Genomic DNA, 20,864 nt, shown 5'->3' with positions numbered 1-20,864 from the left:
TCGTGGTAGAAAAAATACCCGTGTGTCTCATTTGAATAAATCACAATGAAACATATATCTATACTTGGGCCTTAGTTTGTCGAATGACAAACACTAAGCTCCCACTGAGTTTAGCAACTCTTTAAATATATAATTATGAAAAGATATTCTGAAATTACTTTTCAATAGCTTTGACGAATTTGGTTTAGTTTGGTGGTAGTTGAGCATTTTGTTTCAGAAATGATAGGAAAAGTCTTTATGATTCATCATTGATCGAATCAAGTACTAATGACTTCGATCATTCCAATCTTAGATATGCCATATCGTATGGAGCTAGATCGTGAAATTACAACACACAATCATTGATGATCATTCTTGGTATAAGTAATCAACAACATGATCTAATCTAGATCTTTATGATTTCTTGCCAAGTGGTGATTTTATACTTCTGAATCTTTGAATTAGCCAAACAGATTCAAATTTATATCACTTTGAGTAAATAAAAAAATTAACTCAAATCCAGGTGAATTAATAAAGTCATAAAATCTTTCTTTAGCTTTGAACTCTATTGTCTAGGCGTTCTAACAATAGTTGATATCTTTTGTTACTTTCAACAAGTAAGACTAGCTTGTCTTGAATGATCTAGAAATCAATCCACTTTCAAAGTCCATCGAAATAGAGCTTGTGAATGTTAACTTGTTGATATGGTCTAAGCAACAATGCCAAAGATTAGTGGAACTCAAATCAAGAGATTGATTTGAAGCCAGTAAAGTTTTTATTGTTAAGAGTTGTTTGTTTTAATCAAGCATATTGACTCAATCCGTAATTGACCATTTCATTCAAATAAACAAACGAACATTGTTTTTGCTTTTCTTGAATGTGAGTCTTTCTGTGTTTGAAAACAGAAATTTAGGTATGCTGATTATGGAACAAAATAACCATTAAGTTCCAGCCTTTAAAAGGAGTTAAAACAAACTAGATGACCCTACAACTAATGTAGCATTGCCATGCTTCATTTCCCACTTGTAGGTCATTAGTGTAGCCTAGCTTCCATTGTTTAAGTTATTACCGAAGTAAGAACCTCAAGCGGTATATGATACCAAGGAAGTTTGATTTCTAGGACACTTCTCTTTAAACATAAACTTTTAGGTAGAAACGGAATCGTAAATTCCTTTCATTTGTTCCTTGTTTTCCTATTTCTTGTACCTTTTCTACTAGCCTTAAGAATTGAATTCTCTAGTGTTGACTTTTATACTTTATTAGACATGTCCAATGTCACTCCAACAAAGTTCTTGCCATTTAACGTATATATGTTGAATATTCTTTTCCAACTAGATGATCTTACCAGAAGCTTCTAAAGTTCTCTAAGTATCGATCTATTCGAATGTCTAGGGACTAGACTCATTCGAGAATGAAATGGATAAAAGATATTAGGTTGTTAACCATTGGTAAAGCTGAACGTTTAAACTCAATGCTTTATGATCTCAAAACTACATTGTATTTTGAATTCACAAGCACCAATTGGTTCGCCATTCGACTTTGATACTCGAAAACAACCATAAAAGTCGCTAAAAGAAACGTACATTTGAAATCGCTCATTTTCTCTCATTTCCGTGAATCGTTCTTGGATTCACTACCAATCGAGGAAATTTACTATTACCTTTCTAAAAGTATTTACTGCAGTTCAAGATATTTAATTATAAACAATAATTAAAACATACATTGAAGCATGCAAAGTCTAAACATTTATCATGAGTAATAACTTGAAAATTAAAGCAATCATGCAATTTAAACAAGTCATTAGCATTTTATTCGAATTTATTGTTCCGGCAGGTGTGAATAAAATGATTCCAAGATCCTAAAATCCATTGAATAATTAAGCACATTATGTATTTAGACTCAATTCTAAAATCTTTTAGGTAAGCGAAAGCCTTTTGCTAATAGTCTAGAAACTACTCTTGGTTAATAGGTACGTGTAAGAGCTTATTAGGTAAACCTATCAATTTTGCCACGACATAAAAGGACTCCTTACTTATATCGTTGAGTTTCACCAAAACTAACATGTACTCACAATTATTTGTGTACCTTACCCCTTTAGGATCAATAAGTAACACCTCGATGAGCGTAAAACTATTACTAGATTGATGTAAAGGTTATCCAAGTAAGTGTTATTTTGGCATGGCACCTTTTAACTCAATTTTTAAAGTTTGGAACTTAAGGCTCTTACTATGTTGGTTAGATTTTAAGTGAACTAAAATCCTTAATCATGCAACATAATCAAGCCACAATCTCATGCATATTTAAGACATATTTAAAAAGCAATAAATAACTTAAAGCATGCATAAGATAAATGTGATCTAGTATGGCCCGACTTCATCTTAAAGCTTCAACTTCAAAGTCCGTCTTGAAAATGGTTGGAAACTTCGTCTTGAATTTCACCGTGGGAGGCGCCATTTTCTTCAAACAGGATCAGCTATAATTAAACTAATTACAACTATTTGATGGTACGCACACCATATTTGAATTGAAAAACAAATTTGGTGCATTAGACCGATTACATTCAAATTAATGGTAACCAGACCATATTTTCTATCCTACTTGGGCCATACTAGTCACTTCATAACCTGCAAAACAGTACATATACAATATATATACCATTCACCCATTCATTATCATGAATGGCCCACATAGCTGGTTAGTAAAACACGTTATGCATCACATAAATATTTGCAGCAATTAATCAAGGGCACCAATAATCTACCAATTATTCAGTCCTTATTAATTCTAATCAATTTGTTTAACCTTAAAGGATTTGTAGACCTAATCAAGAGTTTATGACTAAAATTGCTCCCACTTAAAGGATATGCTTTACTAATCTTAAACATAAAATTGTATTTCTAGTCTAACCGGAAACATACAAGTTTAATTAAAATTTAAAGCTTATATAAAATTATAATCGAATCCATCTAGTTTAATTTATTTTTCAGTTGATTTAAACGAATTTAAATTAATTCAAGGTTTAATTTTAGTAAAATAATTAGTATAAATTAAAATTTATAATAATTATAATATTCAAAATTAAAATCCAAAAAAACAATTTAAATTATTAATTTTAAAATTAATTAAAATTATTTCCGAACTGAAAATTCAAATTAAAATTCAAAACGACTCAATCGTAACATGACGTGCACTTGGGCTTGCGCCCAAGCCCCATCGAGTGCACGACCGATCGCATGGCCATGGCACAATGCAGCAGCAGCCACGCGCAAACGCAGCAAGCCAAGCCACGCTTGCGCGCAGCCTGCTTACCCGCATGCATCGCAGCAGCCCTCGTGGCGAGGCAGCGCTCGTTGGTGCGCGGAGCAGCGATCGCGGGGCGACCCAGCTCTCGCCCTTGTGTGCGCGCCTCGTCATGTGCCACCCCCATCGCCCTTCGCCCATAGCACACAGCACACACGCCCAGGCTGCCTTGCCTCGTGCGCGCGCCATATGCTTGTTTGCTCGCTGCATTCGTACCGCACGGGCGACGAGCTCCCTTGCTCGCCGTCGCGTGCCCGCACTATACAACACCCCTTAAGGGTAACACGTAGTTTTCTTTGCTTTGTGCGTGCAACGTTTATGAGCGAATTTTATAAAAATTTAAATTTTTTTATTTAAAATTCACGACAAATTAATAAAACATATTAATTTCATAATTTTAGGGCGAAAAATCGAAAATTTATTAATCAATTAATTCCCGATTAACATGGATTCAAATCTAGGTCATAGAAATTTAAAATTTAACATAAATTAACCATTTTTATGGTGGATTTTAATCATGGATTCCTAATTAAATATTAATTAATTATGAAAAACAAATCAATTCTAAATTATTCGAATTTCAACAAATTAATCATAATTACAAATTAGGTTGTATAATTAACAAGTCTAGGCATTCAAAGTTGTTAAACATATACTGTAGGTCAATCAAAACCTCAAGATTTATCAACAAGAATCGCAAATATTCAATTTAACATCTTAAATTTACAAACTTTTGCGTTCGAAAAACTAAAACCTCCGAAAAGTCATAGTTAGGCTTCGAATTTGGGAATTCTGGGTTCGGCCGAAAAAACAAAATTGTCAAAATTTTAGAATGCCTTTTACATGCGGAATTGACACAAAACTCACTCGATTAGGATGAGTAACGAAGAAACTGCTAAAAAACTGCGTACATATAATTAAATAAACGCAATTTGCAATTAATTAACAATTACGAAAATTAATCACCCCTTTTAATTCTTTGCAAATTTGTAAAATTTAACCATGTCATGCAATTTAGATTATGTAAATAATAAGAGGCTTGTGATACCACTGTTAGGTTATGATACATATGACAAAACATAAATCATGCGGAACACCTTAATGCCAGGAAACATATTATTTACACATAATCATTTAGCATAATTCAGATGCATACACTTTGTAGCGTGCGCTCCCTAGCTGCGCCCGAACCGAACAAGAACAAGTCTTTAGGACTCCAAGTGTCGTCCCTCCGTAGATAGTCCACAGCACGTCCGGATCCGCCTTAAGCTTGACCAACTAGAATCGCCCTTAAGGTTCTATAAACTTTCGGCTAATAGGCTACAAGTGTTTGGCTGATTTTGTTCCAAAATCTTACCTTTGAATACTTCAAATCTCGATGTAAATATGTGACCCTAGGCACCCATTTATAGAGTTTATGGAAAGGAATTATAATCCTATTAGAATTCAAATCTATTTAATTATAATCCTACTAGGACTCTAATTAAACAAACTTTATCTATTAGGATTAGATTTAATCATATTATGAATCCCGGTAGCCTTAGGATTCCGAGTAACACACACGAGTGGCAATGCACCGCACGCAGGCCTTACGGCCCACGCACAGCGCACGACCCACTCATCGCAGCCCTTTGCTCCGCATGCGCGCGCGCCCAAGGCCTTGGCTGGGCCTGGCCTTCGCGCTGGGCCTGGTCTTGGCTTTGGCGTGTGTTTGCGCTTTGGCTTGCTGGGCGATGGTCCGGCTTCGTGTTGGGCCTTCGTCTGGCAGGCCTCGTCCGATGCTAATTTGTAACACCCCGACAATTCTCCCTTTTCTAAAATACTCTTTTAATATAAAACGTAGAGAATTATCAAAGCATTATCGCCCGTGTGAAAACGTATCGGCTTATTCAGAATTTTGCAGCGGAAAACATAAAACTAACTTTTAGGCTCATAAATAATCGATTACATATTAAGTCCAAAAACCAACTAACGGAAATAAGGATATACGAATAGTACGACAAATTTCAAATCCAAGTTAACAACCCAAATCACTTAACAAAACAAATATAACTACAAGCTCTCTAATCCCGATCCCAATGATGCATCATCTTCAAACCTGTAGATGGGCAACGCTTATTGATCCTTAGAGACTGCTCACCAAAGATGGGTTTTCACAGGATCAATAAGGCATAGCCATGATCAACACACACAAACAAAGAACGTAATCAGCAAAGCTGAATACTACATACTAAAACAACAATAATGCTAACATGATACTATTAAACGAACAACCCTAACATGATACTAATGAACATAAATAAGGACAGACAAAACATGATAATTTGACAACCATACTTGACTAGACTAGGCTAGACTTATAACAATAATATTATTTTAGTTGAAATAGACAATGGACCGAGTTGTCCGTCCGGCATTCTTCACTAAGGAAGACGAGGTACGGGCGTTACTCCGTAACCTCAGAGACCTGCGATATCGAGGAACATTTGAATAAAAATAGGACACGGTGATCAATCCGGTCCGAGATAAAGGCCATGGGCTACCACCATGAACCCCAACTCCTGTTTGTCCGTCACTTTAGACGTGCACAGTCTAAAGCTATTGCTACTCAGTTTCACTTTACATTTATTTACAAATTGAAACCCTGTTATGACTCAACAATCACATAAGGCATACAATCCACATTTATTCACAACTGTTTTTTATCTTGAAATTAAGTAAGTGATCACAAAGGTATCAAACAAGACTCATTCCAATTAAATCCAACCTTTCCTTTAATACTGCTCAACCCCTCTATATGGGTATAAGGTTTCAACTTACTAAACAAGGTCCTCGACCCTCATAAAGTAGTGAAAAGCAAAAAGGGAACAACAATCAATCGATCTGAATCAATATATATATAAAGTAATCTAGTGCTCCCAATCAAACATGTTTGCATCAATCATCTACTAACATGTTATAATCCTCATAACGAAATATATATGTTCAACATGTCCATCCAACAATATTAAACATGAAATTCCAACATAATCAAGTCCATCAACAAATTTCAACTTGGTTTCAACAGATAACACACATTCCAAGCACACAGGTATGTACGTACCTTTTATAAACAACTAATAGGCCACTTTAACACTTTCAAATGTCGCCTGAAGATAATTCTCCGCCTAAAACAACCAACGAATAATCCCAATCAATTTCTAATCATTCACGACTATAATAAAACATTCTAAATACATCCTAAACATATTTAGAACATTCTCCAATATCGAAACTTAACTAATTACCTCCAAGCATAATAATAATTATATTAAGGATCCCAAATCTTAAACTCCAATAAACTTTCCTTTTTAAATTTTCAGCAATCTCAAATAATTAAAAGCTTACGCAAAATATATTCGACATCTTTAAAATCATAAAAATAATAACTTTAATAATATATAATCGTTCTATTGTGATTTAAAGCCATTAAAACCTCAAAAGTCACACTTTACTACTTAAAGGCACTAATTTAACCAATATAATATAATCTGAAAATTAGTAACTTTATTATATAATTCGTATAATCTGAAATCTATAATTTAAATCATAAAAACTATAACTTTAATTCAAGAAAACATAATTCGAATTAATAAAACATGATTAAATCCTAACTTATATTTTAATCAACAAAAACTGAGAATAATTAGTTTATAATATCAACACCAAATCTGAAAATCATATTCAAACCATAAAGATTATAAATTTAATTCAAGAACATAAATCAAATTATTAAAACATAATTAAACATTAATTAGTTTTAAGGGTTTAGAAATAACCAAAAGTGGGAGAGAGGGAGGTGCTGGCCGGCGGGCAGGGCGGCGCGGCAGCAGACTTGGACGGCGGCACTGGTCGGAGGAGCGCGGCGGACGGAGGTGTCTGCACGATGGTTGCTGGTGGTGCTGTGCAAGAAAGCAGAACATGGTTAAGGGGGCTAAAGGGAAGGACGAAGCAAGAGGTGAGAGAATGAGAGATACCGGCGGCTGGGCAGCGGTGTTGGGCGCTGACACGGTAGGCGCTGCACGGTGGGAGGTGGTGGTTGCAGCTCGGTCGCGGCTGACTCACGCAACAGAACCACGAGCATTAGAGAGGCAAGAAACGAAAGGGACAACAAATCAAGAAAAGGAAAAACGAAAGAGAGAAGAAAGAACGAAGCAGAAGGAAGGAGGAGTATTACCAGTGGTGGTTGCCGGTGGCTGGTGGTTGACGGCGGCGTGGACAGCAACGTGAGGGAGAAAGCAGCAAAGTTTGTGAGGGTTGGCGGGTTCTCGTTCACGTGAATAGGGAAGGGTTTATCTTCTTTTGTTTTACGTAAAATTGAAGGAGAGAAAATGAGTAAAGTGTTTGGGTCTTATTATTTGGGCTTTGCCAATTGGGCTAGAATTAGGATTTAGTTTTAGGATTTCAATCCAAAATCTATTAGTATTGTTTTCCAATTTGAATTCTTTTCAAAATAAAATTCTAAAATTATTTTTCATTTAATAAATCGTTGAAACATTTAAAATGTATAAAAATAAATATACGTAAATTACATTTTTATTTCTAAATTTCGTAAAATTCTATTTAAATATAATTAACTATACGTTAAAATATATTAATAAAATGTATAAAATTACGGGGGATTACAATCTACCCCTCTTAAAAGAAGTTTCGTCCCGAAACTTGACACGAAAATTCACACATTTTTCAAAAAATTTCAACTTATTCTTACTGGAGAAGTACTTGTGCCAATCATGTGCACTCTTTGCCAACTTAAAGTTGCTTGTGTTACTCATGAACACCTTTTTCTTATGTGGAGAATCTATTTACTTTGCACCAACATGTATAAGTTGCTAAAAATGAGCATAAAATGCATAAAATTGCCTTTAAAATAGGTAAAAAGCGCGAATTCCTATCGCATTCTACCCCCTTAAAGAAAACGAGTTACGCCCTCGTAACTCATCTCAGGGAATAACTCTGGATATTTCTACTTCAACGAATCATGTCTCCAATGCTATATTTCCATTAAAATCATAGCAAGTAGGATTTCTACCCTTTTTTCCAAAAAATGCCTCAATAGGTTCCATCTTAAAGCTCGCATAGTAACTATTGTTGCAAGAAATTCAATCAACTCTAGGTGGTTTTTCCCGACTACCTTTAAAGTCAATAGCACAGGCTTTCAACATATCTTCCATAGTCTGGTTAGTCCTCCCAGGTTGACTATCGGTTGCAGGGTTGAAGGTAGTACTCACTTTCAATGTTGTCCTCACGATTCAGACTTCTATGGTCGGTAAGAACCTACAAATTGCCCCATAAAGGTAATGTCTCTAAATCATCAAAGCGAACACAATACCAGATAGCTCTAGGTCATGGGTAGGGTAATTAGCCTCATAAGGTTTCAATTGACACGACAATAGGTGCGGAGGTCAAACGCTCTTTTAAAGTCTGGAAAGCTTCCTCACATTTCTTACTCCACTCGAATTTCGATTCCTTTTTCATCAAGTTGGTCATTGGTTTTGCTTTCTTTCAAAAGTCTTTCACAACCTCCTATAATGGTCATCTAGGCCTAGAAAACTTTAGATATCAGACACGTTCTTGGAATAGGTCAGTCACTCACAGCTTGAATCTTAGCAGGATCTGCAGAGACTCTTTCTGGTCAACTTTTCCTTTTTACCAAACCTCATTATGCCTTTCATGGATGTATAACTTTTGGGCACAACTCCTAGCTCTTTCACCAATTCATATATTTCCTTTCATCTTTTCAAGAGGCCAAATGATTTCTAACGATCCTGGACCACTCGAATCTTCTCTTAAATTTATTCCCTCACGTAACATAGTTTTCAATCAATTTAGTCCCTCACTTTTCCATCGATGTCACTTATACACACATTACTTCAAGATTTGTATACTTCATTCACATAAAAATAAATTCTTTCTAAGCGTCTCCAATATAATTCTCAAGTGTTTGTCATGTTCTTTCTCATTCCTTGAATAAATCGGGATATCATCAATAACATACTTATGGCAGTGCATTGGTTAACCCAAAAGACATTATTCTAAACCCATAATGACAATAACGAGTCCTAATGAGTTCTTAGGCCCTTATTAGTTATTCTCAATTGGTGGTACTTCAAACACAAATCAGTCTTCGAGAACACACTCGCCCAATTCAATTGATCCAATATGTCATCTATCCTAGGAAAAGGATATATGTTCTTGATGGTGTTTAGTTCCCTAAAATCGATGCATAATGATACGTGTCGTTTACCGTATTAAATTAAAAACCTATCTTAGACCTTAAAAAAATATATATATTAACAAGTAGTAAAAGGGTAAGAAAGGGTCGATCCCACGGGGAGACTTTTAACTTCCTAAACTCAAAATTTAAAACTAAAAAGAAGTATTATACATATACAATACATACACAATATTTACGCTCGCTATTTACATATTTACATACTTACGATTATGGGGGGTTTATGAAATTGTTATTTGTTACTATTAAAACTAATACTAAACTACTATTTACAAATGACAACCAACTTGACCGAATCTATTTATAACTCTACTAAAATTGAAATATTGATAATATTAATCAATCAACCTTACGAAATTAATCATTTTAACAACTAGACTAACTGTAGAGCCTAAGATAACAAAGACTCCCTATCTCGCTTACTTGAAATCAAAATTGAACTAAGCCGAAATTGACTCTAAACCAATCTAATTAACACAAATATGATCGCAACTTGTATGAATCAGAATTGGAAGCATTAATAATTAGGAGATCTCATTAGTCCTAACTAATCTAATCACATAAATGACAGATTATTTAGATTGATTTTCCTCTCTAATTTAAGCCAAACCATAATCGCAAACTCGACCTAAATTAGGGACTACTTCACTATTACTATACGATTTAAACTAAGCCAAATTGTATAGATAGCAATAATTCACAACCCAACACTTGAAGGATAACAATCAACGTCAAATTGCAAAATTAATAATCAAGAACAAGCAAAATTCAAATAATCATGAAATTGAAAAATATCATAACCATAAATCAATAATAATACCAATATTTCAATCAAAGTATCTCAACAAATTAACAAAGTACTTCAAATAAGTAGTAATATGAACAATTGGGTAAGAAGAAGACTTATTAAGTATACTCCCAAGAACATCAGAAAGAACCTAGGCTTCAACCTTGCGATCCACCGTCGACCTTGTTCAACCTTGGAATTCAGACTAAGCTTCCCTCCAATGGCTATCTTCTCTTCACTAATTGCCCAATTACGACTCACTAGAATTTCCTTGCTCTCAGTGTGATTTTTTTTCGGCTCGGGTCTAGTTGTGTGTAGGGTTGAGATGAGAATTTATATATGACAAACCCTAATTTGAACGGAGATCTCGGAACCAGAAAATCATCCATGTGATGATTGAATAACTGATAACCGTGCTCCGAATTTGCAGCAGATACGCTAAATAGATCTTTAGAGAAGGAGTTTGAATTGGTTGCTGATTTCTAGCGTTTTCCTTTGTTGACTTGCAGAATGTGAGGCTCAAAGAGGAAGGTGGGAATTTTCCTCTTGAATATCACGTGTTAGTGTATTCCAATTCACTAACTTTGACTTTTCTTACTCATTTTCCTTAGTTTTCATTTGTCTTGTTTGCCATAGAAAATGGGTTGGGCTTCACCTGTAGTAAACCAAGCATCATTTAGACTATCTTAATAATAAAATGAAATATTAAGAACAAACTATACTTAACAATATTAAAAGTACTAACAAACCAAATAATAAGTAAAGAATGACTATCTAGCTAAAATAAGGGAATAAATATATGGTAAATAATACACTTATCAAATTCCCCCACACTTAGCTTTTGGTCGTCCTCGATCAAAATAAACAACACTAAGGTGTACTATGCCAATAAGGAAATAAAATCCAATTATTTTGGACCATCCAAACCAATGAGAGAAGTGAATATTTTCATAAAATCCAAAATGCATTTTATATCACTACCAACAAGCATGGATCATTGAACAATACGAAACAAGAATTTAGCACCCTAGTTGACCAACCAATCTTACCGCTTCCTTTCCCCTAAGTTTGATTCTTCCCTCATAGATGCGCAACCGTATTAGCTCATGCCTCACTTAATTTGATGACCCTCGTCAGGACTTGCACAAAATCTTACCCTTCACCGTTTAGGGACCAAAGGTGTACTTAGGAGATCAAATAGGACTTTTATATGGTCGTAACGGGGCTAGGGTTAAGGGTAGGAGATTCATTTAGAAATGTGGTGGTATAAATAGTCAAGCTAAGTGGAGCAAAAATACATGACATATAACATTCGGGTCACAAGAAACTCCAATTATACAAGTAATACTATACCCCAACTACTTTGTTTAACCGTATCCTCCACCTTTTTCCATATGAACCATATTCAATGCAACAATAAGATTTCCTTGAATATTAGTACTTCATAATATTGCTTCTTGTTTTGATTTTTTTTGTACTTTTTCTCTTTTTCTCTATTTTTTCTAATTTTTTTTTTTGATATAATCATATATAAACCTCTTCTGTAACACAATACTTGCAATTCTAACAATAATAATGACTCCACTTAGCAAGACTTAAGGTAAAATCTGTTGGAGGCCACAGGCTTGTAACGTACGGTTTGCCAAAAAAAGTTATTAAAGCGCAACAGGGCTAAAAAAACGGAATTTTTGTGAATATGTAAATGACAGAAGGCCTAAATACTCTGGAAGCTCTAATTATGAAAAATGAAATAAAATTCCTTAATCATTTCTCCTTTACACTTTGGTCATCGATCTCGGGAAGCTAAAATGCAAGTCCCAATTTGAGTAATCAATAAGAAGGATAGAAGTAAGGAAGTGAGTCTTACGAGGTTCGTGGCCCTCCATTTCGGGCCTCATCGCACAAAGGGAAAGCGAAACCATGCAGCACAAACCATGTCAAAGAGGGGTTTATGCAATCTTTAATATCATTCATGACGATCCAATGCAAGCTAGTTTATGACAAAATCATAAAAAACCCTTTTTTTTATTCCCTTGACAGTCAATTGGTTTGGATGTCAAAAGAACTAACTTTTATTTCCCTATGTCACAAGCACAACTGAGTTTGCTTAAATATGAGAGAGATACTTCCATAAAAATTTTGACAGCATTTCGTTTAAAAATGACCATTTCTAACTCCCCCCACACTGAAACCTTGCATTGCCCCCAATGAAGAGAAAAACAAAAATGAAGAGATGAAAGAAGAGACTTAGCTGGTTAAGGCAATGTGTGAGAGCTGGCTGCTGCTACTGATGTTCGTGAAGTTAGTGAGGTTGCAAGTGTTATAAGCTAATTCAGCTGCTTGCTTGCGTACTTATCTTCTCTTGTACTCCAGATCATGGAAGTATCAGTTGTGTTGGTGTGTTGAGCAATCTAGCAGCCACTATTGTTGTTGTATATGTTGGTTGCTTAATATGATTAGAGTCTGCTGTAAATGACTTCAATGAACCAACAATGAATGTCCAATTTTGTGACACCGAAATATCCATGATTCCCTTATTCTATAGTTAGTTGAGGTTGATTATATGAAGGGAAGGGAACACACCCTGTGAATTAAAATAGAATAAATTTGCAGAAAATTGAAACAGTAAAGAATAATAAATTTAAAAAGAAAACAAAAGAAGAAAACAATCGTGGGTTGCCTCCCAGTAGCGCCTTTTGTTTATGTCGTTGGCTCGACGTTTTCAATTCTTTGTCAGATTTCCTCAAACGTGACATCCTCGATCATCTGCACATAAGCTTGATCATAGAATGGCTTCAATCTATGACCATTTACTTTGAAAGTTTTATCAGTACCAAAATCCTTTATTTCTACTGCACCATGAGGAAACACATTAGTAACAACAAAAGGGCCAAGCCATCTAGTTTGCATTTTCCAGGAAATAATTTCATTCTAGCATTAAATAAAAGAACCTTCTGGCCAACTTGAAAAGACTTTCTAGCTATCATTTTATCATGGAATGCTTTAGTTTTCTCTTTGTAGTTTTTAGCATTTTCATAAGATTCAAGCCTTAATTCCTCTAACTCAAGGAGCTGTAACTTTCTCTCTTTTCCAGCAGAATTATAGTCTAAGTTACATTGCTTCACTGCCCAGAAAGATTTATGCTCAATTTCTACAGGTAGGTGACAAGATTTTCCAAAAAAAATTCTGAAAGGTGACATTCCAAGGGGTGTTTTATATGCAGTCCTATATGCCCATAGAGCATCACCTAAACGGAGACTCCAATCTTTCCTATTCGGATTGACCATTTTTTTCTAGAATAGACTTTATTTCTCTATTAGACACTTCAACCTGACCACTAGTTTGTGGGTGGTATGCAGTTGCTACACGATGAGTCACATGGTACTTTTCAAGAAGGGAACCAAAGGTTTTGTTGCAAAAGTGTGTTCCTCTATCACTAATAATAGCCTTAGGCATGCCAAATCTATTAAAAATATGACTCTTAACGAATTTTACCACTGTTTTGGCATCATCAGTGATCACATCTTTTGCCTCTACCCATTTAGAAACATAGTCAACAGCAAGAATAATGTATACATTACCAAAAGAAGACGGGAAAGGACCCATAAAATCTATACCCCACACATCAAATATCTCACAAATCAGAATACCAGATTGAGGCATCTGATTTCTTTTGGACATATTACCTGTCTTTTGGCAACGTTCACATGACTTGCAAAACAAATAAGCATCTTTATAAATTGTAGGCCAATACAAACCACATTCAAGGACCTTATGAGCAGTCCTTTGAGGACCAAAATGTCCTCCACTTTCAAGATTATGACAGAAATTAAGAATAGAAGCATATTCAGGTTTATCTATACATCTCCTAATTACTAAGTCAGGACAAGATTTCCATAAATATGGATCATCCCAAAAGTAGTATTTAGACTCAGATTCGATCTTTTCCTTTTGAGCTATAGACAATGTAGGAGGACATGTTCTAGTGACTAAGTAATTCACCATATCAGCATACCAAGGAGTATCAATACGACATAAAGAAAGCAATTGTTCATCAGGAAAGAACTCGGTCATTAAAGGCCAATCATCTCTAGGAACAATCCTACTTAAGTGGTCAGCAACCAGATTCTCTACACCCTTTTTATCCCTAATTTCAAGGTCAAATTCTTGCAACAAAAGCATCCACCTATGTAATCTAGGTTTTGACTCTTTCTTTTTCAACAAATATTTAAGTGCTGCATGATCAGAATATATAATCACATGAGTGCCGAGCAAAAAAGTTCTAAACTTTTCCAAAGCAAAAACAACAGCATACATTTCTTTTTCAGTCACGGTGTAATTGCATTGGGCAGGATCAAGTGATTTAGAAGCATAATGGATCAAGTAAGACTCTTTATCTTTCTTTTGACCTAAAACAACACCTATTGTCTTATCACTAGCATCACACATGAGTTCGAAGGGCAAAGACCAATCAGGTGGTCTAATAATAGGAGAAGAGGTCAGTTTATCTTTCAGATCATCAAAAGCTTTCTTGCATTTATCATTAAAGTCAAAAACTGCATCCTTACCAAGTAAAACACATAAAGGAGATGCAATTTTAGAGAAATTTTTAATAAAACGTCTGTAAAACCCAGCATGCCCTAAAAACGACCTAATTTCACGAACACAAGTAGGATAAGGTAATGAACTGATTACATCAATTTTAGCTTTGTCAACCTATAAACCTTTAGCACTTACAATATGTCCAAGAACTACACCTTGTTCAACCATGAAATGACACTTTTCGAAATTCAACACAAGGTTAGTTTCAACACATCTTTTCAGAACTCGAGACAAACTATGAAGGCATGTATCCAATGAATCACCAAAAACAGTAAAATCATCCATAAATACTTCCATATCTTTTTCAATTAAATCAGAAAAAATACTCATCATGCATCTTTGAAAAGTTCCGGGGGCATTGCACAATCCAAAAGGCATTCTCCTAAAGGCAAATGTACCAAAAGGACAAGTAAAAGTGGTTTTATCTTGATCTTCAGGAGCTATTGGAACTTGAGTATAACCAGAATAACCATCAAGAAAACAGAAAAATGACTGACCAGCAAGTTTTTCTAACATTTGATCAATAAAAGGCAAAGGAAAATGATCTTTCCTAGTAGCTTGATTAAGCTTTCTATAGTCTATGCATACTCTCCATCCATTAGGAACTCTAGTGGGGACAAGCTCGCCTTTATTATTTTCAACTACTGTTATTCCACTTTTCTTAGGGACCACATGAATAGGACTTACCCATTGAGAATCAGAAATAGGATAGATCACATCCGCATTTATCCATTTAATAATTTCCTTTTGAACAACTTCCCTCATTGAAGGGTTTAACCTTCGTTGAGTTTCTCTAGTGGGTTTAGCATTATGTTCAAGAAATATTCTTTGCATGCATAAGGTGGGACTAATGCCTTTTATGTCTGCTAAAGTCTATCCTATTGCCTCTTTATAATTTTTAAGCACATTCAACAACCTTGCTTCTTGAAATTCATTTAATGAGCTTGAAATAATCACAGGCGAGGTCTCATTAGCACCCAAGTAAACATATTTCAAGTTAGAGGGCAAAGGTTTTAACTCTAAAACAGGTGCTTCAACAATAGAAGGAATCAATTTAGGCACGGATAAGGTCAAAGAAAAGTCAGACTTTTGATTCACATCAACCACATCAGACGAGGCTACAACAGAAGAATAAGGAATTTCACGCATATAATCAAAAACATCATTTTCAAACAATTTATCACACCACTTATCAAATACATCCTGAGCCATCCAATCAAAAGCATCAAAAGTATCTATAGAACTGACATTATTGATATCACTTGGGTATCTCATAGCATCAAAAATATTAAATTTAATCATTTCCCCATCAAATTCCATAGTTAGATTACCCTCATGAACATCAATTTTAGTCTTAGAAGTTTTCAGGAATGGTCTACCTAACAACAAGGGAACACTATCACATCTATCACCCATATCCAGAACATAAAAGTCAGCAGGAAATACCAATTCATTCACTTGCACAAGTACATCTTCTAAGACTCCTATTGGAAATGCGTTTGATCTATCAGCTAACTGAATAACAATATCAGTTTTAGACAAAGAACCCACATTTAAAGTATCATAAACATATTTTGGCATAACATTAATGGAGGCTCCTAAATCTAGCATACACCTTTCAAACTTAGAATCACCAATTTTGCAAGGAATACAAAACATGCCAGGATCCTTACACTTAGGGGGAAGCTTCTTTTGGATAATAGCTGAAATATTTTCCCCCATACTTACCTTTTCAGAAGGGCGAAAATGCCTTTTGTTAGTACAAAGTTCCTTAAGAAACTTTGCATAACGAGGTACCTGTTTAATAGCATCAAGAAGGGGAATATTGACTTTAATTTTCCTAAAAGTTTCTAGAATTTCATTGTCAAGACTCTCTTTCTTAGCTTTAGCAAATCGAGAAGGGAAAGGAGGTAAATCTTTAAAACGAGAAACAACAGAATCAGATTCAGTTTTACTCTCCCCTTCATTTTCTTTTTCATTCTCCTTCACAGTACCCTCACTTTCCACTCTTTCCCTTGATCCAACTTTAGGATTGACTTCTATCTCTTTTTCAACTTCACGGCTATTCATTTTAGGTGCAGTTAACACTTTACCACTCCTAAGTGTGACAGCTTTAACATGACCATTGAGATTAGGGATTGTTTTTGATGGAAGTTTACCTGAAATTTGAGTTTCAAGATTACTTAGAGAAGTGCAAATCTTACCTATTTGAGTGTCTATGTGATGAAGGTGCATGTCAGTTTTCTTTTGATACTCAACACCTTGGTTATGGACTTGCCCTATTTGATTTGTTAGTTGCTTAACTAAATCTTCTAGTGAAGGACCAGATTGGGGTGGTGGATTTTGTTGGCCATATTGCCTTGGTTGATTAGATTGTGGGAGTTGTGGTCTATTTCCATACCTTAGGTTAGGGTGGTCTTTCCAACCTTCATTATAAGTCTGTGAGTAAGGATCATATTTTCTTTGACCAGAATAACCACCTATAGCATTCACATATTCAGATTGTAATTCAGGACATTTATCAGTAGGATGAGACTCATTATAGCAAATTCCACAAACTCTAGCCTTAGACTCATTACTAGCAACAATTTTAGACACAAGAGTAGTTAAAGTAGCAATTTGTTGAGCATTTTCTTGTAATTGATTCTGAATACCACTTAAATCAACTCCATTTACTCTTTTAACATCATTTCTAGAACCATGTTGTTGGGTGTTTTGAGCCATATTAGAAATTAAAGCCCTAGCTTGGGTTGGTGTTTTATCAACTAATGCCCCCCCACTCAAAGCATCTATCATACCCCTATCAGTAGGCAATAGGCGTTCATAAAAGTATTGAATTAATAGTTGGTCACTAATCTGATGTTGGGGACAAGATGAACATAATCTCTTAAAACGTTCCCAATATTCATACAAGGACTCATTATCATTCTGCCTAATACCACATATCTCCTTCCTGATGGATCCAATTAGACTTGCTGGAAAGTACTTTCCTAGAAAAGCTGATGCCATAACATTCCAAGTCATAATTGATCTAGCAGGAAGATCATACAACCAATCTTTAGCCACATCTTGCAAAGAAAAAGGAAAAGCATGCAATCTAATATGATCTTGTTCGACTCCTTCAAGATTCATAGAAGAACAAACAACCTTAAACTCTTTTAAATGTCGATGAGGATTCTCACCTGACTTCCCATAGTATTTGGGAAGAACATTAAGGAGACCTAAATTCAGTTTGAGGGGTTTGTCCAGCTCTGGAAACACAATGCAGAGAGGATCATCTCCTGTATTTGGGGCTGCCATCTCCTTCAAGGTTCTTTCAACCATTTTTGCTCCTTCTAGATTATCTTCTGTTGGTTTAACTTCCTCTGGTTGCTCTTCTTCTGTTTGATCTATTTGAAACGCGTAGATTAATCTCTCTTGATCTATATACTTCCTGATTCGCTTGAGTTTAGAATTAGGTGTGCTGCCGCTCATGCGCCTGAAAAGTGAAAACTTAAAGAGTTAGTTATGTTATGCATACAAACTAATCTGAACATTCTAAAGCTTTGTTTGTCGTTACACTTTTATCTTTTAGGATATGGCTATAGAAAATTTAGCAGTAATGGACTCAAAACATCTTTACAGATTAAATAATTTCAACTTGATTGAGTATGTTCTAAGATCTGCAATATATTGAACAAAGTTTCGTGGACAATCTTAATGAGAATAGAACATTTAATGATAAGCAGGTGCTGCATCTAATTACATGAATTCAACATTAAATGAATCTGAAAGAATGAAAATATAAGCAGCATGTTTAATTCCTAACCCAAGATTTAAACTCTGTTCAGAAATGAATTTTTGAATGACATGATTTCTCAAAATGAACATCCGATTTGATTTCCCAAACAATGATTTGTTTAAAGAATAACTACAAGGATCATGAATTCATTTCAAGCAACAATAATCAGTTAGCAAGAGAAACTAACACCTGAAAACACTATACATTTCTAATGAACAATATGCTTTTATTATAACAGCTACTGCAAATGCATTCAGTAGCCACTGTAAAATAGAATTCAGCAGAATGCATTCAGAAAACAGAAACTCATCACATGCATGCCCCTAGTTACATTTAAAATTGAATCACCTAGACATAGTTGTGCATAGTCTTAGTAATTGCTCCTTGAACCAGAATTTATATATACAAACATCCTCATTAACACCTCACTGAGAGTGACAATAAAGGGTGATTATGATATTTAATCAAATAGCATCACAAAGACTAATCAGAATACTTTCAGCAACTTTTAAACCAGATTTTCAGACATCCTTAAAGTTCACATAGAATCAAGCAATAATTCAATGAACTCTAGTTAGACCACTCCATGTAGTTTGAGCTCTGACCTTAATATAGAACAATATGTAGACAAATTCCAGATAATAGACTTGGGTGATTACTCAAAATGAGAATTTCAGCAAGGTAAAATTAAGTTCAGGTTACATTAACATCACCAGATTAACCCTTTTCACTTAATACAAATATTACTCCAAGAAAACGATTTGATAGCTTGATTACACACCCTAATATAAACTAGCATGGGGTATAACGGGTAATAGCAAGCAGCAACATTGTAATTCAGAAATCTACAGCTATTAAAACACCATGAAAACAATGATCCAGTAGGGGTAATACACATGTAATCTATCCATTTTTTTATTATTATTTTCCTTTGAACTCAAGCTTTCCATTGCTTTGCACTCTAGTTTCTGCGTCTAACAGTTGAAATTCAATAGTCAAAATGCATAAGAGAGCATATAAATGCAGAAATTTCAGATTTGGCAGAACATAACATATTATTTACAGAACTATTCTACTAATAGGGAATTCACTAAACAACTTTAGGAACGAAACCAATGAAATCTACTACTTAGAATTGTAAAAAAATGTCCCTACCACCTTGAATAAGCCAAATAACAATCAAGAAGAAAGAAAGAAATACCTAAGCACATAGTAAGCAAAAAAGGCAAAAAGAAAAAAAAAATTTAAGAAACATACTCTAAGCTTAGAAATTTCAACCAACGTTTATTTAGACAACCCAATATCACAAGGAATAATTTTTTCTTTATATATTATCAACTAAATTCCAAAAGAAAAGTTAGTATCTTAGTTAAACTTTTGAGTAAAGAAAGAGTATAAATCTCCCCGGCAACGGCGCCGTATTAAATTAAAAACCTATCTTAGACCTTAAAAAAAATATATATATTAACAAGTATTAAAAGGGTAAGAAAGGGTCGATCCCACGGGGAGACTTTTAACTTCCTAAACTCAAAATTTAAAACTAAAAAGAAGTATTATACATATACAATACATACACAATATTTACGCTCGCTATTTACGTATTTACATACTTACGATTATGGGGGGGTTTATGAAATTGTTATTTGTTACTATTAAAACTAATACTAAACTACTATTTACAAGTGACAACCAACTTGACCGAATCTATTTATAGATCTACTAAAATTAAACTATTGATAATATTAATCAATCAACCTTACGAAATTAATCATTTTAACAACTAGACTAACTGTAGAGCCTAAGCTAACAAAGACTCCCTATCTCCCTTACTTGAAATCAAAATTGAACTAAGCCGAAATTGACTCTAAACCAATCTAATTAACACAAATATGATCGCAACTTGTATTAATCAGAATTGGAAGCATTAATAATTAGGAGATCTCATTAGTCCTAACTAATCTAATCACATAAATGACAGATTATTTAGATTGATTTTGCTCTCTAATTTAAGCCAAACCATAATCGCAGACTCGACCTAAATTAGGGACTACTTCACTATTACTATACGATTTAAACTAAGCCAAATTGTATAGATAGCAATAATTCACAACCCAACACTTGGAGGATAACAATCAACGTCA

At 34.6% G+C, this 20,864-nt stretch overlaps 1 non-coding gene across 1 annotated transcript; it reads left to right on the top strand.

Annotated features, from left to right (window-relative positions):
- The first annotated feature begins 17,795 nt into the window (after positions 1-17,795).
- LOC130471090 (small nucleolar RNA R71) lies at positions 17,796-17,904 on the top strand. The gene has a single exon (XR_008931770.1). It is a non-coding gene; the product is annotated as a small nucleolar RNA R71 (small nucleolar RNA).
- The last annotated feature ends 2,960 nt before the right edge of the window (positions 17,905-20,864 follow it).

This window comes from Spinacia oleracea, chromosome 3, assembly GCF_020520425.1.
Source record: "Spinacia oleracea cultivar Varoflay chromosome 3, BTI_SOV_V1, whole genome shotgun sequence".
NCBI classification, from domain to species: Eukaryota; Viridiplantae; Streptophyta; class Magnoliopsida; order Caryophyllales; family Amaranthaceae; genus Spinacia; species Spinacia oleracea.
This window is presented reverse-complemented; position numbering and strand designations above follow the sequence as displayed.